This window comes from Sus scrofa, chromosome 4 (assembly GCF_054392235.1).
Source record: "Sus scrofa isolate SSC_HxYL_T2T_F1_AM1 chromosome 4, Sscrofa_HxYL_maternal_Yorkshire_Landrace_v2.0, whole genome shotgun sequence".
NCBI classification, from domain to species: Eukaryota; Metazoa; Chordata; class Mammalia; order Artiodactyla; family Suidae; genus Sus; species Sus scrofa.
The window spans coordinates 30,956,492-30,983,212 of NC_139386.1; the positions used below are offsets into that span (position 1 = coordinate 30,956,492).

General features: G+C 38.9%; 1 protein-coding gene and 1 long non-coding RNA gene across 16 annotated transcripts in view; one reads left to right on the forward strand and one right to left on the reverse strand.

The window, feature by feature from the left end:
• The window catches only part of LOC106510005 (uncharacterized), a 77,122-nt gene extending 65,567 nt beyond the window's left edge, over positions 1-11,555 (forward strand). Inside the window, exon 3 of the long non-coding RNA XR_001308091.3 lies at positions 11,459-11,555. This is a non-coding gene — a long non-coding RNA (uncharacterized LOC106510005). The remainder of the gene's footprint in view (positions 1-11,458) is intronic.
• OXR1 (oxidation resistance 1) overlaps positions 1-26,721 on the reverse strand; it is a 519,861-nt gene that overhangs the window by 205,176 nt on the left and 287,964 nt on the right. The window lies entirely within an intron of this gene.

Here is a 26,721-nt window from a genome sequence, read left to right on the forward strand (position 1 = left end):
TGATTGCTCTGGCTAGGACTTCCAGAACTATGTTGAAGAGTAGTGGTGAGAGAGGACATCCTTTTCTTGTTCCTGATCTCAGCGGGAATTTTTTCAGTTTTTCACCATTGAGAATGATGTTTGCTGTGGGTTTGTTACATATGGCCTTTCTTATGTTGAGGTAGGTTCCCTCTATGCCCACTTTCTGAAGGTTTTTTATCAGAAATGGGTGTTGGAATTTGTCAAAGGCTTTTTCTGTCTCTCATGAGAGGATCATAGGGTTTTTATTCTTCAGTTTGTTAATGTGGTTTATGCATCACACTGATGGATTTGTGGATATTGAAGAACTCTTGCATCCTTGGGATAAATGCCACTTGATCATGATGTACAATCCTTTTCATGTACTGTTTGATGTGGTTTGCTAGTATTTTGTTGAGGATTTTTGCATCTATGTTCATCAGTGAAACTGGCCTATAGTTTTCTTTTTTTGTGGTATCTTTGTCTGGTTTTGGCCTCATAGAATGAGTTTGGGAGTATCCCTTCCTCTGCGATTTTTTAGAATAGTTTCAGAAGGATAGGTGTTACCTCTTGTCTAAATGTTTGATAGAATTTGCCTGTGACACTATCTGATCCTGGACTTTTGTTTGTTGAAAGTTTTTTAATCACAGTTTCAATTTCGGTACTTGTGATTGGTCTGTTCATCTTTTTTATTTCATCTTGGTTTAGTCTTGGAAGATTTTACTTTTCTAAGAATTTGTCCATTTCTTCTGGGTTTTCCATTTTATTGGCATACAGTTGCATATAGCAGCCTCTTATGAACCTCTGTATTTCTGTGATGTCCGTTGTTACGTCTCCTTTTTCATTTCTACTTTTATTGATTTGAGTCCTCTCTCTTATTTTCTTGATAAGTCTGGCTAAGGGTTTATCAATTTTGTTGATCTTTTCAAAGAACCAGCTTTTCGTTTCATTGATGTTTTCTACGGTTTTCTTTGTTTCTATTTCATTGGTTTCTGCTCTGATCTTTATGATTTCTTTCCTTCTGCTACCTTTAGGCCTTGTCTGTTCTCTCTCGAGCTGCTTTAGATGTAAAGTTAGCTTGTTTATTTGAGCTTTTTCTTGTTTCTGAGGTGGGCTTGTATTTGTCTAAAGTTTCCTCTTAGAACGGCTTTTGCTGCATCCTATAGGTTTTGGAGTGTCGTATCTTTGTTGTCATTTGCTGCCAGGTATTTTTTAACTTCCTCTTTGATTTCTTCAGTGATCCACTGGTTGTTTAGTAGCATGTTGTTTCATTTCCACGTGTTTGTATTTTTTGCAGATTTTTTCTTGTTGTTGATTTCCAGTCGTATAGCGTTGTGGTCGGAAATGATGCTTGATAGGATTTCAATTTTCTTAAAGTTATTGAGGCTTTATTTGTGGCCCAGGATGTGATCAATCTTAGAGAATGTTCCTTTTGCACTTGGGAAGAATGTGTATTCTGTTGCTTTTGGATGGCATGTCCTATAAATATCTATTAAGCCCATCTGGTTTAATGCTTCATTCAGGGCCTGGGTTTCCTTATTGATTTTCTGTCTGGATGATCTGTCCATTGCTATAAGTGGGGTGTTTAAGTCCCCCACTATGACTGTGTTATTGTCAATTTGTCCTTTTAAGGTTGTTAGCAGTTGCCTTATATATTGTGGTGATCCTCTGTTGGGTGTGCAGATATTTAAAATTGTTTTATCTTCTTCATGGATTGATCCTTGGATCATTAGGTAGTGACCTTCCTTGTGTCTTAAAATACTCTTCAATTTAAGGTCTATTTTGTCTGTCATAAGTATTGCTACTCCAGCTTTCTTTTGATTCCCTTTTGCATGGAATATTTTCTTCCATCCTCTCACTTTCAATTCGTATGTGTCCCTAGAAGCGAAATGGGTCTCTTGAAGACAGCATATATATGGGTCTTGTTTTTGTATCCATTCAGCCAGTGTATGTCTTTTAGTTGTGGCATTTAGTCCATTAACATTTAAGGTAATTATTGATATGTATGTTCTTATTGGCATTTTGTTAATTGCTTTGGATTTGTTTTTGTTGATCTTTTGTTCTTCCCTTTTTCTCTGGTTCTCTCCTCTTGTGGTTTGATGACTATCTTTCATGTTGTATTTGAGTTGATTTTTCTTATTTGTGTGTGTATGAAGTGTATATTTTTGGTTTGCAGTTATTCTGAAGTTTTGATGTAAGAGTCTAACTATATACAAGATTGTTTTAAGTTGTTGGTGTGTTAATTGCAAGTGCATCTCCAGTGTCCTGCATTTGTACCCTCCTCTTCTCATGATTTCTGATTTTGGTGGCATAATTGAGTGTGGATGATTTTGTATCTTTACTGTATATATACCTTTACTGGTGAGCCTTGTCATTTGTGGTATTTTTGTTTCTGGTTGTGGCCTTTTCTTTTCTGCCTAGAGAAGTTCCTTTAGTATTTGTTTTAAATCTGGTTTAGTGTTGCTGAATGCTCTTAGCTTTTGCTTATCTGTGAAGCTTTTGATTTCTCTTTCAAATCTGAATGAGAGCCTTTCTGGGTAAAGTAATCTTGGTTAGAGGTTTTTTCCTTTCATCACATTAAGTATATCAGGTGACTCCCTTCTGGCCTGCAGAGTTTCTGCTGAAAAATCTGCCGATAACCTTATTGGGGTTCCCTTGTATGTTATTTCTTTTCCCTAGCTGATTTCAATATTTTCTCTGTCTTTAATTTTGGTCAGTTTGATTAATATGTGTCTCGGGGTGTTCTTCCTTGGGATTATTCATAAAAATAACGAATAATCCCAAGGAGGAACACCGCCTTGCACTTCCAGGATTTGAGTGAGTGATTCCTTTTCCATGTTAGGGAATTTTTCAGCTATTATCTCTTCAAATAATTTTTCTATCCCTCTCTCTCTCTTCTCCTTAGAGCACCCCTATAATACAGACGTTGGTGTGTTTAACATTGTCCCAGTGTTCTCGGAGACTATATTCATTTCTTTTCAATCTTTTTTATCTTTTCTGTTCTGCACAGTGATTTCTACTAATCTGTCCTCCACCTCGCCTATTCATTCTTCGGCCTCCCGTATTCTGCTGTTGGCAGCTTCTAATGAATTTTTCATTTCAGTTATTGTATTTTGCATCTCTTCTTGCTTAAGTTTTATATCTTGTATCTCTTTGCTCAGTGTTTCCTGTAAATTATCCATCTTTGCCTCCAGTTTATTTCCAATGTCTTGCATCATCCTCAGCATCAACAGTCAAAAGTCTTTTTTTCTGGAGGCAAAGGAGCTCCTGATCACGTAGCTGTTTTTCTGGGGTTTTTTCTTTCTCCCTTGTCTGAGTTATAGTTCTCTGTCTTTTCATTTTTATAGTTTTTTGGTGTGGTGACCTTTTTATGTAATAGAGTTGTAGCCTCTCTTACTTCTGGTGTCTGTCTCCCTTGTGGCTGAAGTTGGTATAGAGGGCTTGTTGTAGGCTTCCTGATGGGAGATACTGATGCCTGCCCACTGGTAGGCGGAGCTGATTCCTATCCCTTTGGTGGGTGGGGTTTTGTCTCTAGGTAAGATTAGATGCAGCTGTGTGCCTGGGGGTCTTTAGGCAGCCTGTTTACTGTTGGGTGGGGCTGTGATCCCACCTGGTTTGTTGTTTGGCCTGGGACTTCTCAGCGCTCATTGGTGGGGCCAGATTTTCCCAAAATGGCCACCTTCAGGCACTACACTGATCAATATTTCCAAGAGCTTTGCTTCCAATGACCTTCCCCCACAACAAGCCACATTCACCCCCTGTTTTCCCAGGAGATCCTCTGAGAACTGCAGTCAGATTTGACCCAGATTCCTATGGAGACTTTGCTTTGCCCTGGGACCCAATGCACATGAAAGTCTGTGTGCACCTTTTAAGAATGGGGTCTCCGTTTCCCCCAGTCCCATGGAAGACAAGCCCCACTGGCCTTCAATGTCAGATGCTCCAGGGGCCCTTTCTCCCAATGCCTGATCCCCAGGTGTGGCGGCTTGACATGGGGCTCAGAACTCTCACTCCCGTAGGTGAGTCTCCGTGAAACAGTCACTTTCCAGTCTGTGGGGCTTCCCACCCGGGAGGTATGGGGGTTACTTATATAGTGTAATTGCCCCTCCTACCTCTTGATGTGCCCTCCTCTTTGTCTTCTGGAGTAGGATATTTTTTTGAAAGTTTCCAGTCAATTTGGTTGAAGATTGCTCAGCATTTGGTTGTGATTTTGTTGTTTTTAGGAGAGACGCTGAACTCCAGCCCTTGTATTCCAGGAGACAGCATTTAATATGTGAGTTTTTAAAATATTGGCCACTGCCAACCTCTTTAAATTTGTATAACTGTGTTTGGGAAATGTTGAGAATTTTCCAAATAGTTTAGAGATTACTTCATTATCTACAAAACAAGGTAGACATCATTAATTCTTAAAAACGGAAAAAAATGAATGTGCTAATATGAACAGTCTGACAGCTAGTGACTGTTTTCCCCAGTAGGCATTACCTGTCTCAAATGATTGTTTTTTTTTTGTTTGTTTTTTTTGTTTTTTGTTTTGCTTTTTAGGGCTGCACCCATGGCATATGGAGTTTCCTGGGCTAGAGTCTAATCGGAGGTACAGCTGCCGGCCTATGCCACAGTCACAGCAAGCAACACTAGATCCTTAATCTACTGAGGAAGCCGAGGCCAGGGATTGAACCCACAACCTCATAGTTCCTTCCTGGTCAGATTTGTTTCTGCTGAGCCATGACGGGAAGTCCTCAAATGATTCTTTATCAAAGAGTTACTTTCAGATTTCTTCCCCATCTCTCTAAGCTAGCCAGAATCCTACAGTTCAAATCTATATTCTAAAAGCACAATTCTCTGCCATTCTTCTGCTTTCTTACTTTAATTTTTCCTTTGATTTTTGGGGCAACTTACTTTTCCATAAAAATCTTCTTCCCCTGCATGTAGGGTCCAGATTCTTTGTCTACTTTTATATCATCTCTTTGTAGGAGGCACTGAAGTTGAAGTTTTCCATTTTTTCTCTCAACATCCTGTTTAACTCTTCTGTTTAAATGCACACACCTTCTTTCCCTAAATCTTCATACTATTAACCAGACTCTTTCCTGATCATTCATGTTGTCAACTATCTCTCTTTGAGCTGCTTCTTAAATAGCAAAGTCATGTCTAAAGTAATCATTCATTGATCACATCAAATTGAGCTCGATGGAACACAGAAAGTACAAAGCCATTGGCTCTGGACTGCCAAGATTATGTAGTCTGGAAATATCTTCAAGAGGGAAAAATTTCAAGTCTGGAGACACAGACACAGTGGAAGCAACATTAATGATTTTCCTGAATATCAAAGTCAAAGCACACAAGGAAGCCTAATTGGATATTGTCATATATGTTGGTCATATAAGGGTGGATAATAAAACTGTAAGCAACAATCATGGCTGGGGGTCAAACTCAGATCAAACCATCAAATCTACACCATGACAGCACACTGACAGTGCAGGAGCTGTGAAAATTATGTAAGGCCACATTCAGCTGCAACGTGTGCTGGTTATTTCAAAGCATTTGCACCTAGAGATATAAATAATAATCTATTTACCTTGGAAAAACAGCTCCCACACAGACATTTCACATTTGATTCCATAAGGGGAGAACACTGAACAGGCTGCAAATATTTCACAAAGTTTTATAGTGTTTCTGGGTCTCATGCAGTTTGGGATTTACTAAAATGGGCACTGTCAAACAAATGCGAAATACACTTTACTGAAAATGATTTTAAGGTAGAATGGTAGAATGTCTAAGTGAGAGTATTGATGTGATTATCAATGGGATATTTATAGGGACTTGTCATTTCCCCTAAATTAACAAAATTAGTGACCAAAAACTGACCTCTCTTGATGCTGTTTTAGCAAGATTTTATCCTTTCTGGGGTGTACGATCTTGTATCTCAGAAAAAGTGTTTAGGAAGATGTCCTGGGCAGGCAATGCAGCATGCAGAAATGAATACTCTCAACATTTAGTAGGCAATGATCTACTTTGTAAATTGACTTTTATTTTATTTTTTTTAGCATAGTGCCTAATAATCTGTGAGACTGAAGGGAAATAGTCAATCTCTATTGACTGGATTATGAATTGACAATCTCTCGGAGAGCACTTTGGCAACATGCAATAATATTCTAAAATTGTGAGTGGATTACTTGAACTTGGTGATTCCCCTTTTATGAATTGATCCTAACAAAGTCATAAAGAAGAAAAAAGGCATAGGTTTACTTGCATGCATTTTGATTAAAAATACTGTTACAGGTAAAAACAAACAACATCTGCCAATCCAATAAAAGAGGATCAATTGAGTAAACTGCGATATATCTATACTATAGGATATTATTTAATCATTGAAAATGGTGCTGCAGGATCATGTTTATTGGCACAAAAAGACAGAGGAATACAGTAGTTAAAAGAGTATTGAGTATGTCCTCTGTGGTCAGGGTGGTCTCTAGATGCCAGAACAACAGCAGTGAACAAATCAAAGCACATCTCAGCCCTTGTGGGGCACTTATTCTGGTGCTTACCTTAGGACCTTATAATATCAGTTCATTTTCTTTAAGATTTTATTTTTTTTTATGTCAATACCCATGGCATATGGAATTTCCTGGACAGGCTGCAGCTGTGACCTGTGCTGGATCCTTTAACCCACTGTGCTGGGCCATGGATCAAACCTGTGCCTCCATGGCAACTTGGGCTGCTGAAGTCAGATTCTTAACCCAATGCACCATGGTGAGAACTCCATCAATTCATTTTATTAATGTGTGTACACGGTTTACATGTAGTTAGAAAATATGGCAAATGATATAAAGTAGTTCTCTCCAGAGAGTGTGTTTATGCTTCATTTCTTCTATTTGTGGATATTTTCGAGTGCTTTGTATAATGAGCAAATAATTGTAAATTATTTTAATTAAAAAATTGGGATATAGAATAGCCAACAATAACAAAAAATTGGTGAAAAGGAACACTAAGAAAAGGCTCTATCATTCAGGAGGTATGCCATTTTCTCATGATTCAGGTACATTTCATTTACAAAAAATGAGGTGAATGTTAGACTTCACAGACAAAAAAGAAAAAAAAATCAGGCAGAACAACTATTTTCAACAGATGCCATCATTCTTTCACCAAGACAATTCAGGAGAAGAATAAAATGATCTTTTAGGTCTCATTTGCTGCGGTTCTATATTTCATCATTCTCTAGGACCGCCTCTAGGATTGTAACTTTTTCCTGTAGGGACCAGAGGTCAGAGGCCAGAAGATTTCAAGGAAAAGGCAGATTTGAGATTTCCAAAATGATGCAGGATAAGAAAAGAATACAGTTTATGGAGGATCTGACGAGTTACACGTGGAGGATTCTGTCTGTACTTGGAGCTTTCTATTTCCTCATATATTTATCATAATTCCACCAGGCAGGTGTTCTCCATTTGTTACACATGAGCAATCTCAGAAAAGGTATTGTGTTCATGGATAGCTAGGACGTGAGGAGATAAGATTTGAATTCATATCTGGGTTCAAAATCAGCCCTTTCATTCACTTGGTTGGCAGGGCAGAGGAAAACAAATCAATAATAAAGTCAATGATCTAACAGTCATAAGATTTTAGACCAGGAAAGGATCTTGTAGATCATGGGTTTTAATTTCCTCATATGACGGATGGGAATGCAGAGACTCTAGGAGGCTAAGAAACTTGTCCAGGGTCACACTTCCCCAGCACTAGACAGAAATGACCATAAAATATCATAATGTGAGTCATTAAGCAATAACTCTATTTTATTTTGGCCCTTGCTCAGTAGCTGTTTGCAAATTATTCAGTGATCACATATCATCCAGATAGCTTCATGCAGTGAATTGCATTTACATTTTAATTAAATACATTCTGTATTTATTAGCAACTGGAATGGAAAGTCACAAAATTATTTTAAGAAATTATTTTGTTTTCATTACCTTTACTTTGATTTTCATTATCATCGTCAACTCTCCCTGAATACTTGTGTTTTGAAGGGATGCATAATAAGAGATGGCTTTCAAATTATGTAATATATTTACTGTTTTGACAGGCTAACAAGAGTTTCCCAACGTTACCTATTTTAACAGCATCTGTATTTGGTGTTACAATGAATTTTGGCAGACCAAATTCAGAGAAATAACTCTTTACTTGGTTAATTATCTGGCAGTCAGCTCACAGAAAACCCTGTCAACAGATGAGGCTAAAAAATGTATTCAGATGAGGATAAAAAATGTATTTTAACTTTTTTTCCTCACTGATGTAAGCACCAAACAAAAGTCATGACATCAAACTAAGTATCTCTCCTTTTTGAGTCAGTGTCTTTCTAAAGCATCCAGTGCTTATGAAATTGCACAGCATCTGGTGAAACCATGAGTAATCTTTTTAAAATCCGAGGAATTCACCTGAAGTATCTGATCCACCTGTCTTGAATCTAAATAAATTCAACATTACAGATATCTCTACATGCATAGAAAGCATTTATAAAAGACCAAATTCCCTCTGGTTTCTTTTTCCTGCACCTAATGAAATACAGAGAGTGTGAAAACAAAATAACCTCATGACAGGTAAAACAAAAAAGTTCCTAACTGTGTTGCAGCAAATTGAATAAAAATGAGATGGGCTGGAGAGAATGGTTTGATCAGAGGGTGGGATCTACTTGCCATGGTGCTTAGCAAGTAGCCAGTGACTTTAATACCATCTGGAGACCAGGCCACTTAGGCTGACAGCCCTGCTCAGCAGATGGGGCTTCCAGGACATGCAGGGACTTCAACAGAGCTCTACAGGTTATCTGTCAAGGTTAGAAACTACCTCTGGATGCCTGCCATGATCAACCTTGGCCAGCTGTACACAACTCCCAAACAGGTAAAATGATCTCTTGGAGCATCAGTGCCATCAGAGCAGGTTTACAGTTGGGGTTATACAAAAAGAGCTTAGAAGAAAGACCCGAGCCAGCTTATGGGACAGTGTTCTGTATCCAGTGGCTATCTCAAACTTGCCTTAGTAAGCTGACATCCCTGTTAATCAGGTTAGTGCCCTTTTACAACTGTATCTCCTCAATACAGCAGACCATTGGTAGCTGATGAGATTTCAACTTTAATGCCAGTAAGAATTATTTGCTTAAAATACAAACTCCTGACTTCCATCCCAGAGATTCAGGCTTTCTCCACATTACATTTAGTTTCATGTTGAGTTTCATATTTCTCAATGTTTTTAATCAAGGATGCCTTCTGAAATGGGGCATGCCTCTCTTCAGACTTTGAGAATGGTATTCGGGCAAATCTCTACCAACTTTACTCTTATTTTCTATTATGGTAGAAGATAAACATAATTGAGCTTTTTGTAATACGATTGTTACAATATTGGAAAACTCAGTATGTTTTTCCAAGCTACCAGTTACTGCCATCTTTTCCCCAATTAAGAATCATTGCCCTATTTCTTTTGTTTTGTCTTTTGCATTTTCTAGGGCTGCTCCCTTACCATATGGAGCTTCCCAGGCTAGGGGTCCAACTGGAGCTATAGATGCCAGCCTACACCAGAGCCCTAGCAACATGGGATCCGAGGTGTGTCTGCGACCTACACCACAGCTCATGGCAATGCTGGATCCTTAACCCACTGAGCAAGGCCAGGGACCAAACCTGCAACCTCATGCTTCCTCGTCAGATTCGTTAACCACTCCGTCACGACGGGAACTCCTTATTGCCCTATTTCTAAGAGGTATTTATAAACTCTGTGTTTGTTCTTGATGTAGGTTTATTGGAATTTGGGAGGGGAGAGTTGGAGAGACATGTTGGTAGAAGCAGTATTTTTAACGCCAAGATGTAGGGGGCAGCAGTGCTAATTGCAATGTAAAGTATGTTAGTGATAAGATATCAAGAGACTTGGTGCAACATGGACAGAAAGAAGATTACTATTATTATTATTATTGTCTTTTTAGGGCCGCACTTGCAGCATATGGAGGATCCCAGGCTAGGGGTCCAACTGGAGCTATAGCTGCTGGCCTACACCAGAGCCACAGCAACATGGGATCTGAGCTGTGCCTGCAACCTACACCACAGCTCATGGGAATGTCAGATCCTTAACCTGCTGAGCAAGGCCAGGGATCGAACCTGCATCCTCATGGATACTAGTCAGGTTCATTAACTGCTGAGCCACAACGGGAACTCCTTTTTTGTTTTTTTGTTTGCTTGTTTGTTTGTTTTTGGAAAGATTATAATGAGTATGGGACTGGGCTAACATTCAGCCAATATGTATCAGAAACACTTTTGTATTAGTTGATAAACAGCTACTGCACCATCCCTCTAGACAGCCCTCTCCCTCACTGTCCAGGGTCCCCCATTTGACCCCTCAGACCAATGGATGACCCAGGAACCTAGGGATTAACAACCACTGGGCAGAGGGCATCCAGCCCTGCAATTGCACCTGATTGGTCCAAGCTTCTGCCAAAGTGGCTGTTAAATATTTCAAATATCGTTATTTTGAATAGGGCTAAAATATGTAAACATTCATAAAAATCAATTCTTTTGATTGAGCCAACTCTAGGAGCATATGAAGCAGGGGAGCCAAGATGAGGCCTGAATAATCACCCAACTCAGTGTTACCTAAGTTGCCAACTCTAAGGATTGTGAGCTAGCTTAATAAATGGTTACTATTGTTGTTTTTAAAAGGGTTGTTGGTTGAAGCTACTGGCTTTTGGGTTGGTTTGTTATGCATCAGTAGCTAACTGATACAAAAGGGCTATGAGTTTTTACTTCCTAGAATAGACTGCTCAAGAAGGAAACAAGCTTTTCCCTAGTACATGTCCTAGAAACGGGAACTCATCTCTCATATAATTTTCATACAATCTTATGACGTGACTGTTATTCCCACTCTGAACGTGAGGAAATGGGCATTGAGAGGTATGAAATGACTTCTTCACCAGGTACAAAATCTAATCAGTGGCAAAGCCAGAATTCCAAGTCAGTTACATCTGTCTTCAAATCACTGAGGGGAATGTTTCAATGTACTGTAGTTTGCCAATGGGTCTTCAATTTTCAATCCAGTTTCTGTGTTAGTTATGTTTAAATTATTCCTTATTGATGTTTCATTCTTTATTGAGACGGAGACCTTTCTCTTCAAACAAATAAAACCAGTCACAACAAAGATTCCACTTCAGATGGGGGGGGTCTGTCACCAACACGAGTGGCATTTGACTTGACTAGTACTCCACTTCAGGACTGTGCGTGTTTATTTCCGCCACATTTTAGCTTAACAGTCTTGGCTGCCTGCAGAGATGGAGAATAAAAGGGTCCTATAAGATAAATTCAACAAGTGGCATCTAGGGAAAATATTTGCTTCTCTCTCTTCTTGGGAGCTACCTATAATAAGGTAGTTCCCAGTACATAGGGAGAATTCCACAAACAGTAGTTTTACTGATAATCTCCTATTTGCTAATTCTGTGCCTCAGATCAACCCTGCCAGGAAATGATAATCACTTGACTTGGTGGTCAATGACAACTGGTCATCATTTAGAAGAAACCCAGGCCAGAACAACAGCCTCCGTGAGTAACATAACCCTTAACTGCATGCTTTACAATTAAAATTTCCTTTTAAACTAAGCACTAACTTACTGCTATGTATGGGTTTATTTCCTATGCCTTAGCTACCTTATTACAGCAAGAAATTAAATGGTTTTAAGTACCATAAAGGGGAAACTTTCTTTAAATCCTCCTGATTGGCTTTTAAGGTAATGGGTAATGGGTCCTTCAGTAGAAAAAGAAAAAAAAATCGTAATTAATTAATTGGAAGGGCTCAATGTAGAAAACGTTTCATTAACTACAATTAGAGCCAACCCTACGAGAAAAAGGAATTTGAGTTTCCATGTGAGAAGGAAAGGAAAAAATTTGATGCATATGAATTTAGAAAAAAAGAAAAGTGCAGGTGGGTATTTGCTCAGACTGCTTAAATAGCTTCAAGGTTGCAAAATTAATGAGGGAAGGGAATTGCTCAGTTTCAGATGAGAGAACAGGAAGCCATGGCCTGAAGCGATGGAAGGAAAGCTCGGACTGGCTATTAGGAAGAGCAGAGTGAGAAAGAACATTTAGCAGTGGAGCACACACACAGCCAGGCGTCTGTGAGCAACACCAGCAGAGAGATTGCATAACGGGTGAGGAAAGATTGTGTAAAACACAGGCCTGGCAGTGCATGGTTATCTTGCACAAACAGGGCAGCTTTTGCTGAAGTTAGCCTTCCATTCCTTCTTTATCTTTTTGTTTTTCAAGGACAATTTGATGTCCTACTAAGCTCAGTTGTGGACGCATGATCTCATTTAATTATAGGAACATATGAATGAGGAATTACCTTGCTTCTCAGAAGAAATAAAGGGAGAGCAAATAAGTACTCCACCCAGCTCACACAGATTATAAAGGCAGAAGTAGGAATGTAAACGCAGATTCTGCATTTGATAGCAATGCTTCTGCTCAACATGGAACACTACGGCTTCTGATGTTGAGATAATAACATAATCCTGAACATAAGAATTTGTATTCTTCAACACTGCAAGACCTCAGCTTGCTCCTCCTGGAAATGCTTAAATTGTAGAGTCTTAAATGAGAGCTCGATGCAGAACAGGATGTGATGCCTTTTCATTACTCCCTTTCTTTAGCCTTCTAAATTGCACCCACAGTCAAATAACAAGGGCTTGGAATGTGGAGCTTGCAGTCTGCTTCTTCCCATGTTCCCAGCCTACTTTTTCTCTTCCCTGGGCTTGACAAATCCTGTGATTGCCAGGATAGCACTGACAGCAAGGGTCATGCCTAATGCTTTTTTTCCAGAGTTCTCAGATTCCGGGGTGCCAACAAGAATATGCATTCTGCTGCAAGGCTTAGCTGGTATCTTTGGGGACTCTCCCCCTGCTGGATCTGTTACCATTTCCCCAACTATTTTTTTCTTGTTACTATCTTCAGCCAAATTTAGAGAAATTCCACTGCTCTGTTTCTGTTCTGTAATAACACTACAGCTGGAGAACTTACTTTCCAAATGGACATTGCAAATTTTCCTCAGAGGCAAAGTCTTGGCTTAAATAGATGTGTGGACTTCATACTAAAGCTAGTTACATCTTCTTCCTAGAAGACTCTGCTTATGTACTTTTCCAGCAGAGCAGGTGGCTTGAAACCTAGTCTGAGGGAATTCCAAGTTCATAAAAAAATAATGTTTTCCATTCCATGAATAATCATCCAGTCTTAGGAATGATACACAATTTATATTTTATATATATATATATGTATGTATGTATATGTATATATATATATACACACATACATACACATATATATTTATTTATTTTACTCAAATCGTATCACTATTACATAAGCCAAGAATGGACACAGATGATAAATGGATAATTACAGATAAAAATAGATATGCATATAAATATAAATTATTTTCTCAAGTCATGGGGATATTACATAGCACATATTAGCTAATTGTTTTAACAGATAAAGGAATGAATTGAGACATAGAACACAAGTTTAATACATAGTTGACTGTGGGGCAGAGTTTATTTTTTTCTACACAAAAGGTAGAAAAGGATCAGATAAGACCATTTTCTGACAAGGATACTCATTATTCCATATTATCAGCAAGGTGCTGGTTGTTTTCAAGGGAAAGAGATTGGAAAATTTTTTCCACTGAATATGGAAAACTTGAGTGCCCTCAAATAACATGCCAAATTTGTTTGCACACATTTTCCACTTTAAACAACAACGGTAAAAACAAATATATTTTCATAAGGATGGAGAAGTCATGCTAGCCCTTTGCAAAGATTCCTGGTCAAATGTGAAGTTTTACAAAATAACTTAGAGTAGTTATAGCTGTGATTCTTCCTAAATGCTTTCAGTAATAAGGGTGGCTTTCAGGGGGCATTTTTAGAAGGCAAGCTATATGATACCACTTCCTCAATGAAAGTACGGCTATCGAAAGAGTACAGGGAAGGACAAATGTTGGGGACCGCATGGTCTTTCCTCTTCCGGGAACTACCAGGCTTTCTTCCCTAAGGATTTTCAGACCATCGATCACTGAAGATCAGTGGAGGGAGGGAGAAACAAGGACTTGTGGTTCAAAAAATGGTCAGCAATGCCTCTGCAGGGGTATCACTTGAGTTCCTAAAGAAACAGGTGTTCTCAGGGTTTGCAAGACGCAGGGAGATGGCCCCCGGTGGACCTGGTCTAGTGATGTCTATAGAAAAACACTGGTGTTTGTCTCAGTTCCTTACTTCCGTTCTTTTTTTTTTTTTGGTCTTTAAAAAGGGACACACTCAGGGCATATGGAAGATCCCAGGCTAGGGGGTCAAATCATAAGGGTCGAGCCATAGCTGCCGGCCTATGCTACAGCCACAGCAATGCCAGATCTGAGCCGCATCCACAACCTATGCCATAGCTTGTGGCAATGCCTGATCCTTAACCCAGTGAGTGAGGCCAGGAATTGAACTCACATCCTCTTGGATACTAGTCGGTTTCCTAATCCACTGAGCCACAACCAGAATTCCCTCAGTTATTCATTTCTACTCTACCTCCATGTACATAAGAATTTAACACACATAAAGAATCATTATCATAAATATTCAGCTTGATACCAATTCCCAAATGGTCCAGGGACACAGGTAGGCCAGGAAAAAAAAAAAAAAGTAATTAAATAAGACACATACCTCACTCCTTAGAATAAAGCCAGTCATGACTAAGAACTGAACTCATCTTTAGCATTTATTAATTCGATGTCTAAGACACCCTTGACATTGACCAAGATAAGACACAGAAATCTCTAGGGTCACCAAGACACCTTGGAGCTTAAGAGGTATTAAGCATCAGCATTCTTCCTCAAAATTCCCCTTCTCCTGGGAAATTCAGCCTTATCTGAAATGGGGAAGCAAACATGCTCAGAGACCGCCCCCCCCAACCCCCAACCTCTTCCTCTTTCCTACCCTCACATCTCTACACCTAGTCCATCAACACGCCCTTCACAGAGGTTGGAATCCATTCACTTCTATCTCTATCTGTGACTATCATTCTACTCCAAGGTACCATCCTCCCTACTACACTGAAACAGCATCTTAGCTGGTCTTTCTGCTTCCAAACTTGTCTCCAATAATCCATTTTTCACAGACACCAACTTAAATATATAGATAGATAGATAGATAAAATGAGGTTCAGATGAAGGTTGTTAAACTCCTTACCATACTTCGTGGGCTCCTGTATGACCCACCTCAATCGTCCCTTATGACTTCATCTACTGCCCCCCTCCCTCACTATGCCAGCCTCATTTCCCTTCCTACAATACCTGTAGTTAGCTCCTGCCTTAGGGCCTTTGTACCTGCTATTCTCTGCATATGGGATTCTTTACCCCTTGATGTTAACCTGATTGCCTTCTTCTATCATTTAAGTCTTAATTCTAAAGTAACTTCTTTGGCGATGCTTTTCCTGGTGCCCCTGTCTGGAGTATCCATCCACCACCTACCCTTCTCTATGATGTTACCATATTAGCTTTTTAAAAATTATTCCTATTTTTGTTGAGCTGAGGTTTTACATAACATAAAACTAACCATTTTAAAGTGAACAATTCAGTGGCTCAGTGCATTTGCAATGTTGTGCAGCTAACTTCTATTTACTTCCAAAATATTTTCTTAGCTCCAAAAGGAAATGCATTAAGAAAAATGTATTTGCATTACAGGTGCTCCCCAATTCCCCTTCCCCAGCCCCTGGTGATCAGAAATGTGTGTTCTGTCTCTATGGACTGACCTTTCCTGCACATTTAATATAAATGGAGGCATACAATATGTGACTTTTTGTATCTGGCTTATTTAACGTAAGGTTTTGGAGATCCATCCACATTGTAGCATGTAGCAATATTTCATTCTTTTTATGGCTGAATCATATTCCATTGAATGTATACACCACAGTTTGTTTTTCCAATCATCTGTTGATGGAACTTAGACTGTTTTAAATTTATTTTTAAGTGTTTTTTTTTTTTTTTCTTCTCTTTTTAGGGCTGCACCCATGGCATATGGAGGGAGGTTCCCAGGCTAGGGGTTGAATAAGACCTGTAGCTACAAGCCTACACCACAGCCACAGGAATGCCAGATCCAAGCCATGTCTGCGACCGACACCACAGCTCGTGGCAATGCCAGATCCTTAACCTGCTGAGCAAGGCCAGGGATCAAACCTGCATCCTTATGGATACTAGTCAGATTCATTTCCACTGAGCCACAACAGGAACTCCTAAAATTATTTTTAAGTGTAACGTGTGAAATTATCATGCTCACTTATAGACTTACTTGTGTATCATGTGTGTCCCTCTACCACTGGGATGCAAGCTTTGTGAGGTCAGGGACCTGGCTGTCCATTACCCTTTCCTTAGGAAATCACTCTTGGATAAATAATGGCCAAACTTACATTCTATCCCAGTTGGAGGTTTTATCATCCATGGATTTCCTCTGAAGCCCATCATTTACACCCTTTCTTTTTCTGCTGGTACAATAAGGAAAAGGTCTCTCTGTAGGGCCTCAGCCTTCATTGCCAGGATCTGGACCAACTTCAGCATTTCCAGATAACTTGTAATGTTTGCCAAACTTTTCTGATCATAAATTCACCTTGGCTGGATGTTAAAAAATGCTCATCTCATATGAAGAATGATTTGGTAGGTTTGGAGCGGTTGTCATGATCATAGAACATTCATAGAACATTCTAGGATATGCTTATGATCATGCACATTCGGGAATATTAGGTTAGAGCAGCCATTTTCAACTATGTTTTGCACAGAATTCTCTAAGGAGCTTTGAAAAAATATCATTGACTTGTCCCAATCCATAGATATTCTGATTTAATCTGTGGTGAAGGCTGAACTTTGGGATTTTTTAAAAAACAATTTTTTCCAGGTGACTCTGATGGACAGCCAAATTCAGTACTATTGGCTTAGGGCCCCGCTTCTCAACCAATGTGTTCGGTGGAATCACATAGGGAGATTTTAAGGTCCGGTGCCAAGACCTCAACCCAGGCAAGTAAAATTAGAACATTTAGGAGTGACATAAGTGACTCTTTTTGAAAGTTTTTTTTTGAACTGTTGACTTTGAAATACTTGTAGATTTATAGTAAAGCTGTGATGATGGTACAGAGATTTACCATGTAAGCTTCACCCAGCTGTCTCTAAAATCAACATCTTCTATAACCACAGTGCAAGTATCAAAATCAGGAAATTAAAACTGATAGAATATTTAACTAATCTACATTTTTTCAAATAATACCACTCTTCTTTTTTTTTTTTTTTAACCTTTCAAGTCCACTTTTATTTTCCTTTTTCCTCCTCACATACAGAACTCACACACAGCTTTTCATGCCTCTATAAAGTCATTTGATGTTGGTAAGGTACCATTTTATCCTCTGAAACTTTGCTGGCGTCAAAATATGACAGCTAACCAGTGTTAAATCTATAAAATGTTTACATGGCACAGCACATTAAGCTTTAGACACTTGGCAATTAATCCACATAAAAATTGGATTAAGACCCCCATTCTACATGTTCAGAATCAGGTGTTCACAGTGCCTCTCTGGTGACTGTATATGGTTCAAAAGGCAGCAGAGGCAAAAGGCAGTTACTTCAGAGGACATTGAACACAATGATCTAGAAGTACATTGCGATGTTACCCCAATGTCATGTACCACTCTCTTCCTACTAATGTCCATTTTCTAATTCAGAGTGTAACTCAGGATCCTGCATTAGGTCGTGAAAATAAAGGTGAAGTTCATATAACCACGTTGAAGCCTGCTGGCCAATCATTTCCTAGAAGTCCACTCAATTGGATCTGCCTGGTGTTTTCTCATGCTTAGACCTTTACAGAAGAACACTAGACTATAGAAGTGACCTCATATCCCTCCCCTAGAATATCCTACTGCGTGTACATGATATTACTGTGACCTACTATGGGCCTAATACATGTTAAAACTCTCCAGGTGCCTCCCGTATGCAGTCAGGCTTGAGAAACATTCACACAGAAGCATATTAAAGTGCCTCCAGAAATCTCTGGTATTGATGGTAAATGAAATATTCATGCTAATGACCTTAACACCTTTCAAATTAATTTCATGTCAGCAAATCTCAGGTTAACCATAATCTCTGTTACAGCCTTGCCCTGGAAAAGTTATATATTGTATTTTTTGCAAGTGCAAGAGTCACTGAATCCTCTCTCAAGAAGACACAGAGAGTAAGTGGAATCACAATGACTTTTATTTTCAGGTTTTTCACAAATATATTTGGCCAACTCCCACCTACACTTATGGAATGCTCTCTACCAGGAAGGCTTAATGCTGGATGTCTCTGAATTCCCTGTGGACTCCTAAGAGGCCTGAATACACTGACTCAGCTTTGATTTTTTAATGTAATAATAGTGTAGGCCTGAAGTCCACATACTTACACAACCTAAGAATAGAGAACAGAACTGCCCACACAGAATATTCATGAAAGCTTGGGGGACATGACCAAAATTTATTTGCTTGATAAACAGAAATAGGATGATTTAGAATAGACCCCTAAAAGAAAGCACCATCCGGTTCCTCACATCAGCTGCAACAATTCCAACACGGAGTTTGGCCACGCTTTCTGCCTACAGGCAGGCACAAAGCTGGCAGGGGGGGGGCAGCATTTTTTCATCAAAAGTAAAGCTTTAGCACCTCAAACGATATAAAAATCCTCCCTGTTCTCTCGACACAACTCTCCCCCTAGTATGAGTGATTCCTCTAGAACAAAGAAGTCCCCCTCACTTTAGATGCTCAACTCCAATGAGCCCTCAGCATCTAAACTGCTGTTATCACAAATGCAGGCCAAAATTCAAGTAGCTGGTAGGTGCCTCAGGACAAAAAAAAAAAAAAAAAAAAAAAAAAAAAAAAAAAAAAAAAAAAATGCTAAGCAAATAGCTAATTAAGAGGTTTTAATATTTTTGTCCTTAAAAATACACTTAAAAAATACATTAATACATTTTCGTACCCAACTGTGTTTGAACAGAAGAGGACTTTTCCTGTGGCTCATTCCTTTTGTTAATTGTTATGTTTCCACTAAATTTTGCTTATTTCATCAAGAAATATTCCCTAATCATAGCAATGACTGAACCCTACATTGCTGGTTTGTTGGATACCAGAGTTTATCTGGTTCTGAAAAGAAATAGAGTACCCTGGAATGAGTGGATTTTCTGGATAATTTACGTACTTATTTTAAAATGTAATTGCTCCTGATGGTAAACTATTCGAATTTCATTACTCCAATTAAAAGCCCAGGTAAACAAAGGTACAACAGAATGGGGATACAGAAAAGGAAAGATTAATTTGGGGACTGGGAGAAAGTTGCACAGGAGAGGTAGCACTGGAATTAAGTTTGAGAGTATTAATAGACAACTAATCAGCTGGGGGTTAGAAGAGAGGATCATTTTAGGTTAAAGGAACAACTGAGAGCTTAAACGTGGTGATCACTGTTTTCTGTACCACTTGGACATCCTCACTTAGTTTGGCTTAGGAACTGTTGCCAGCAGATGGATTTATTTCCCCCACAGGTGAAATCCTGGATGGGTGAGGCTTCTGAAGTCTTCCTAGTGAGAAGATGGAATGCTGCTATGTTATATACTTAGATTTTGGTCCTTGTTCTTTGTCTACAGTGTAACCTGAATGTTTGGAGAACTGTGACTACACTATCTTTCTGTACTGGAATCCTCTGCTCAGAGGAGAGCAGTTTGAGTTTATCATATTAGCAGCAGAGCCCAGGACTAATAGCACTGTTTTCCAAGTCACATTTCGTTAGTAGCATTGTGACTTTGAGGAGATATGTAAGCAATTGAAGCCACAGGAATATGGGAAAGATGGTAACATCAACCTCATCATATAGCATTGTATGGATTAATTCAGATATCTAAGACAAGCTTATTAGCATGATGCCAACCAAATAGTAAGAATTCAGTAATACTGGTTATATTCAACATGACCACTGCCAAACAATGTTTTTCCCAAGGGCAGGAGTAACAGGACACAGGAGGGTCTCCAATGTGGATAGTGAATAGTTGACCCTTATCATTTATACCTTTAGTTTCTCGTTTAGGTGATCATACTATTTTATACACAGATATAATAAGGCATTAGTAAGAAAGAACACTTGGTGTCATGCATATAAATAATACTCAAGAGTTTAATAAAATTAGAACTCTCCTAATCATGCTCATAAATATTTGCTAACATTCATTTACTCACAAAAGTCAGCAAGTATCTACTGAGTGTTTCCTATGTGACTACCTATAAGCAATGTGCAGGGGAGATGGTGATGAACAAAGCAGCCAAGACGCCTCACTTCTGGGAGATTATGGTCTTGATGAAGAGGAAAGTCATTTCAAAAATGTTTGGTGTGTTTTTGACCAAGGAAGGGAAAGACATATGCTGAGAAGTATAAAATCTTAATAAATGAACTGACAATGATTCAAAGAAATGGAAAGATATCCCATGCTCTTGGACTGGAAGAATCAATATCATGAAAATGGCCATACCACCCAAAGCAATCTACAGATTTAATGTGATTCCTATCAAATTACCCATGACACGTTTCATAGAACTAGGAAAAATAATCCTAAAATGTTTATGGCACTATAGAAGACCTAGAAGTGCCAAAGCAATCCTGGGGAAAAAGAATAAAGAATAACCCTCCCTTACTTCACTCACTATGAGAGTATCTAGTTCCATCCATGTTGCTGCAAATGGCATGATTTTGTTCTTTTTTATGGCTGAGTAGTATTCCATTGTGTATATATACCACATCTTCCTAATCCAATCATCTGTCAATGGACATTTGGGTTGTTTCCATATCTTGGCTATTGCAAATAGTGCTGCAATGAACATGAGTGTGCATGTATCTTTTTCAAGGAAAGTTTTGTCTGGATATATGCCCAAGAGAGGGATTGCTGGGTCATAGGGTAGTTCTAGGTATAGTTTTCTAAGGTACCTCCATACTGTTCTCCATAGTGGTTGTATCAGCTTACATTTCCACCTACAGTGCAGGAGGGTTCCCTTTTCTCCCCACCCCCTCCAGCATTTGTTATTTGTGGACTTATTAATGATGGCCATTCTGACTGGTGTATAACTGGGTCACCATGCTGTACAATAGAAAACTGACAGAACACTATAAACCAGATATAATGGAAAAAAATTAAAATCATTATATAGAAAGGAAGAAAGAAAGAAAGAGAGAAAGAATAACCCTCCCAACTTTAGACAATACTACAAAGCTACAGTAATCAAAATCATGTGGTATTAGCACAAAAACAGACATCCAGATTAATGCAGCAAAACAGAGAGCCCAGAAATATACCCACGCACCTATGGTAAATTAATCTTTGACAGAGGAGGCAAGAATATACAATGGGGAAAAGATAGTCTTTCAGCAAGTAATGTTAGGAAGAGCCACATGCAAATTAATAAAGCTAGAATACACCCCCATACCATACATAAAAATAAATACAAAGTGGCTTAAAGATAACATGAGACATGACATTTAAAACTTATAGAAATGAACATAGACAAAACATTTTCTGACATAAATCCATAAATCATACCAATTTTCTTAGGTCAGCGTCCCAAGGCAATAGAAATAAAAGCAAGAATAAACAAATGGGGACCTAATCAAATTTACAAGCTTTTTCATAGCCAAGGAAACCATAAACAAAAAGAAAGGACAACCTATTGAATGGGCAAAAATATTTGCGAACAATTAGACCAACAAGGGCTTAATTTCCAAAATATACAACCAGCTCATGTAACTCAAAAACAAACAACAAGAAACAACTCAATAAAAAAATGGACAGAAAAACTAAACAGACATTTCTCCAGAGAAGACATACAAATGGTCAACAGGCACATGAAAAAATGCTCAACATCACTAATTATTACAGAGAGAAATGCAAAACAAAACTACAATGGAGGACCACTTCACACCAGTCAGAATGGCCATCATTAAGAAGTCCACAAATAAATGCTGGAGAGGGTATAGTGAAGAGGAAACCCTCCTGCACGTTGGTGGGAATGTAAATTGGCAAAAACATTATGGGAAATAGTACAGAGTTTCCTCAAAAAATTAATAGTAGAGTTTCCATATGATCCAGCAATCTCACTCCTGGGCACGTATCTGGAAAAAAAATATAATTTTAAAAGATACATGCACCCTTATGTTCATAGCAGCACTATTCACAATAGCCAAGACATGGAAACAACCTAAATGTCCACCAATGGATGAATAAAGAAGATGTGGTACCTACATACAACGGACTACCAGTTAGCCATAAAATAATGCCATTTGTAGCAACATGGATGGAACCAGAGACTACCATACCAAGTGAAGTAAGTCCAACAGGGAAAAAAATACCATACAAATTTTACTTGTATGTAAAATTTAAAATATAGCACAAATGAACTTTTATGAAACAGAAGCAGACTCCCATACATAGGGAACAGACCTGTGGTTGCCATGCGAGTGGAGGGTACGAGAGGAATGAGTAGGGATTTGGGTTTGGTGGATGCAAACTATTACACACAGAATGGATAAATAATGAGGTCCTACTGTATAGCACCGGGAACTATACTCAATAGTCTGTGATAAACCATAATGGAAAATAATATTTTAAAAAGATATATATATAACTGTATCACTTTGCTGGACAGCAGAAATTAATACAACACTGTAAATAAACTATATTTTAATAACTTAAAAATGTTTGGTAGGTTTTCTGATGGGAAAGTCCAGGGTGCTCTGAGAGTTGTGCAGTCAGGTTGGTGACATCACCACTTCCCCTGTTTCATGGAACACTGCTTCCATGCAGGCTGTTCCAGCTCCCTGGAGGAGATGGAAGCCCACAGCTTAGACTCACATCACTGCTGCTGGTTTTCCCTGTGACTGTGACTTTGAGCCAGGTGTATTCTTTGCTGACAACAGGACTGCTGCTTTATGCTGCTTTAATATATTCATGAATGCGCTGGGGTTATTTTTGTGTTGTGATAAATTCCAGTGACGGGGAAGGATTCTGTGACTGGATATTTAGACAAGCAGTTCTTTTTCTGCAGCTGGTTTTGGGCTGCCAGAAAATGGCACGTTTTATAATGTTCACAGACGACATTACCTCTGAATCCCCAAATATTTTGAGATCCCTAAAAATCAAATCCAAATCTCTTCATAATAATAGAAAATGACAAAAGAAATAGGCAATACACAACCTGCAAATAAATTCAGCTTTTACATGTAGCAGTTTCCTGAAAACTGCTTCTTTGAAGCCCTCAATATACTTTATACTAATAAATTAAAGCCTCTTCAGCTGGTTATCAATTCATTTTTGAGACCACAGTATTAATTACCTTTTTTAAGGGCTACACCCATGGCATATGGAAGTCCCCAGGCTAGGTGTCGAATTGGAGCTGCATCTGCGACCTATACCACAGCTCACAGCAACACCAGATCCTTAACCTACTGAGTGAGCCAGGGATCAAACCCATGTCCTCATGGATACTAGCTGGATTCGTTTCTACTGCACCACAATGGGAACTCCTAAATTACTTTTCAATTCACCTCTTTTTACTGCTTTGTGGAGAAAACAACATGTGTTCATGTTTCCTATTCAGCTTTTTAGAAAACTTTTTTTTTGTTGTTGTTGTTGTTGTTGCTATTTCTTGGGCCGCTCCCGCGGCATATGGAGGTTCCCAGGCTAGGGGTTGAATCGGAGCTGTAGCCACCAGCCTACGCCAGAGCCACAGCAACGCAGGATCCGAGCCGCGTCTGCAACCTACACCACAGCTCACGGCAACGCCGGATCGTTAACACACTGAGCAAGGGCAGGGATCGAACCCGCAACCTCATGGTTCCTAGTCAGATTCGTTAACCACTGCGCCACGACGGGAACTCCCAGAAAACTTTTTTTTATTGTGGTTAATATTTAACATGATATCTATTCTCCTAGCAAAAAATTCAGTGCATAGTACAGTACTGTTACCTATAATCACAATTTTTTTTTTTTTTACTTTCTCCAACTGCACCTGTGGCATATGGAAATTCCTGGGCTAGAGGTCAAATCAGAGCTGCAACTGCAGGCCTACACCATAGCCATGGCAACATTGGATCCGAGCCACATCTGTGACCTATGCCACAGCTTGCAGCAACATCTGATCCTTAACCCACTGAGCGAGGTCAGGGATCGAACTTACGTCCCTATAGAGACTATGTCGGGTTCTTAACCCACTGAGCTATAATGGGAACCCCTGTAGGCACATTTTTATAGTTGTTTCCTCCATGGTCTCATAATTTTCCTGTTATCTCTCTTTTTTACAGTGAGAGATTAGAAAATCTTCAGCCATAAAGCAGGAGATGGACAACAGTGAAATTAAAAGGAAAGGTTCTGGTCTGCCCCTCTTTGTGTCTACCTGTGTGACCAGAGGGACACAATGGCTTGGTAGGAGAAGCAATGGATAGGCCACATCAGGAGGCATCTTAAGTAGCCACTTAACCTCAACACTCTCTGACTCAGTGTTTACTTGTGGCAAAATGAGTGAATCAGATAATTGCTAAGATAGAAAAATGAATGATTCATACCACTTCATACCCATTAGGATGCCTATTACCAAAAAAACCATAAAAAACAAATGTTGGCAGAGGATGTGGTGAGAGTGGCACTCATGCGCATTACTGTTAGGAATGTGAAATTGAACAGCTACCATGAAAAACAGTATGATGTTTCCCCAAAAAATTAAAAATAGAATTATCATACAACCCAGCAATTCCACTTCTGGGTATATATGCAAAAGAACAGATAGGGAGTTATTGTTTAACTGGTATTGAGTTGCAGTTTCCCAAGATGCAAGGTATTTTGGAGATGAATGGGGGTGACAATTACACACAGTATGAGAGACAATGCCACTGCGACATACACTTAAAACTGCTTAAAATGGTAAAGTTAATGGTATGGGTGTGTTATCACAATTTAAAAATATGTAAGCCTACTTTGCAAATAACAAATCCACTATGCTAAAGCCTGGGAATGCAGTGATAGAAGTTACAAGGAGTGAAGTGTTTAGCAGAGAAGAGAGCTAAGTAAACAGACATGATAAAAGCTGAGCACGCCCTGGAGTGGAATTACATAAGAGGGGAACCTCCAGATATGGCAGAAGTCAGAGGAGGAAAGGCTCTGATAAGTCAGGAGTGAGTGTCCAGTGGGCTGATGAAGGAGAAAGAACAGCCCTTGGGTAGAAGAAAGATCTACAGAATGACCTGGAAAAGTCAATATCAATTTTATTGAAATGTAAAGTGGGACAGATTTAACAGTTTTCTTTCAGATTATACCAGCAATCATTCAATATCATTTCCTACTTTATCTGCTTCTTTGTGATGTTATCTTTCAAAACTAATTTTTAGGTCAATTAGCTCAGTTTTGAGGCCATTTACTCTGCTCTCCTGGACTATTTATTTGTTAGATACTATTTTGACTATTACAGGTTTATGGGATGCTTTAGGACCTGGAAGAGCAAAAAATATTGTCATTCTTTTCTTTTTATAATGCCCATACATTTCTCACTTGTGTTTTTCTCTAGCTTTTTGTTTTGTGTGTTGTCTATTATAAAAGGGAATTCTAAACTACATCTCCCAACTTGATGTTATTGATTTTTGTACATATACTTTTTTTTTTTTTTGGCTTTTTGGGGCCTCACCTGTGGCATATGGAAGTTCCCAGGCTTGGGGTTGAATTGAATCAGAGCTGCAGCCACCAGCTGCCGCCACAGCCACAGCAATGCTGGATCCGAGCCACATCTGTGACCTACACCACAGCTCCCGGCACCTACTTTATTGAAGTCTTTCTTCATACAAGTTCTTAATTGAATGTCTTGATTTTAGCAGGTAGACAATTATCTAAAATAATAATGATGTCTCCCTTTCAGTCACTCTATTTCCAACTTCCACTTTGTATTATACTGAATTGTCTAGAAGAGTGTTTCTCAACCAGGGGGGACTTTTCTCCCAGGGGATACTTGGCAATGTCTGGTGACATTTTCAGTTGTCACACTGGGGGTTGTGCTTCTAGTATCTAATGGACGGAGGTCAATGGTTCTGCTAAATCATCTTTTTTTCCCCCTCATTTTTATTTGCAGGGAAACATAGAAACCTTTTACATACTTTTGTGCTAGTCAAAAAGTCTGACACCCCAAGAAAAGCAGTGCCCTTTGCTCTGAGGCTTCCTCCATGAGAGCTAAGGTGTATCTGAGTTTTCATCAGTTGAAAACTCAGATACATCTTAAAGAGCATTTCCATAAACTTTTACCTTCTAAAACAAGATATAACTGAACACAACAAAATATGTTCCTATTTGTTCCTCTTTTTAATGTGATCAGATTTGCTACTAAAAGTGCTCATAAAAGGCAAAAGAAAGCTGATTTTTCCAATACTATTGGTTGCTAGGTAACTTCTTTATTACCTGTGTGTTGCACATATCTGTCTCCCTTTGGATTATATGCTTTGACAAAAACATCATCTTGTAAAGGGAAGTAAAAAAGGCTTGTCCTGAAATGAGGAGGCAGGATGAGAAAGGATATATATACATTTAGAATGCTGACTCATTCAACATTATTCAAGCTAGTCCTTCAGAGAGAAGGCCTAATACCACCTAAGACTTAGAGGAACAGCCCA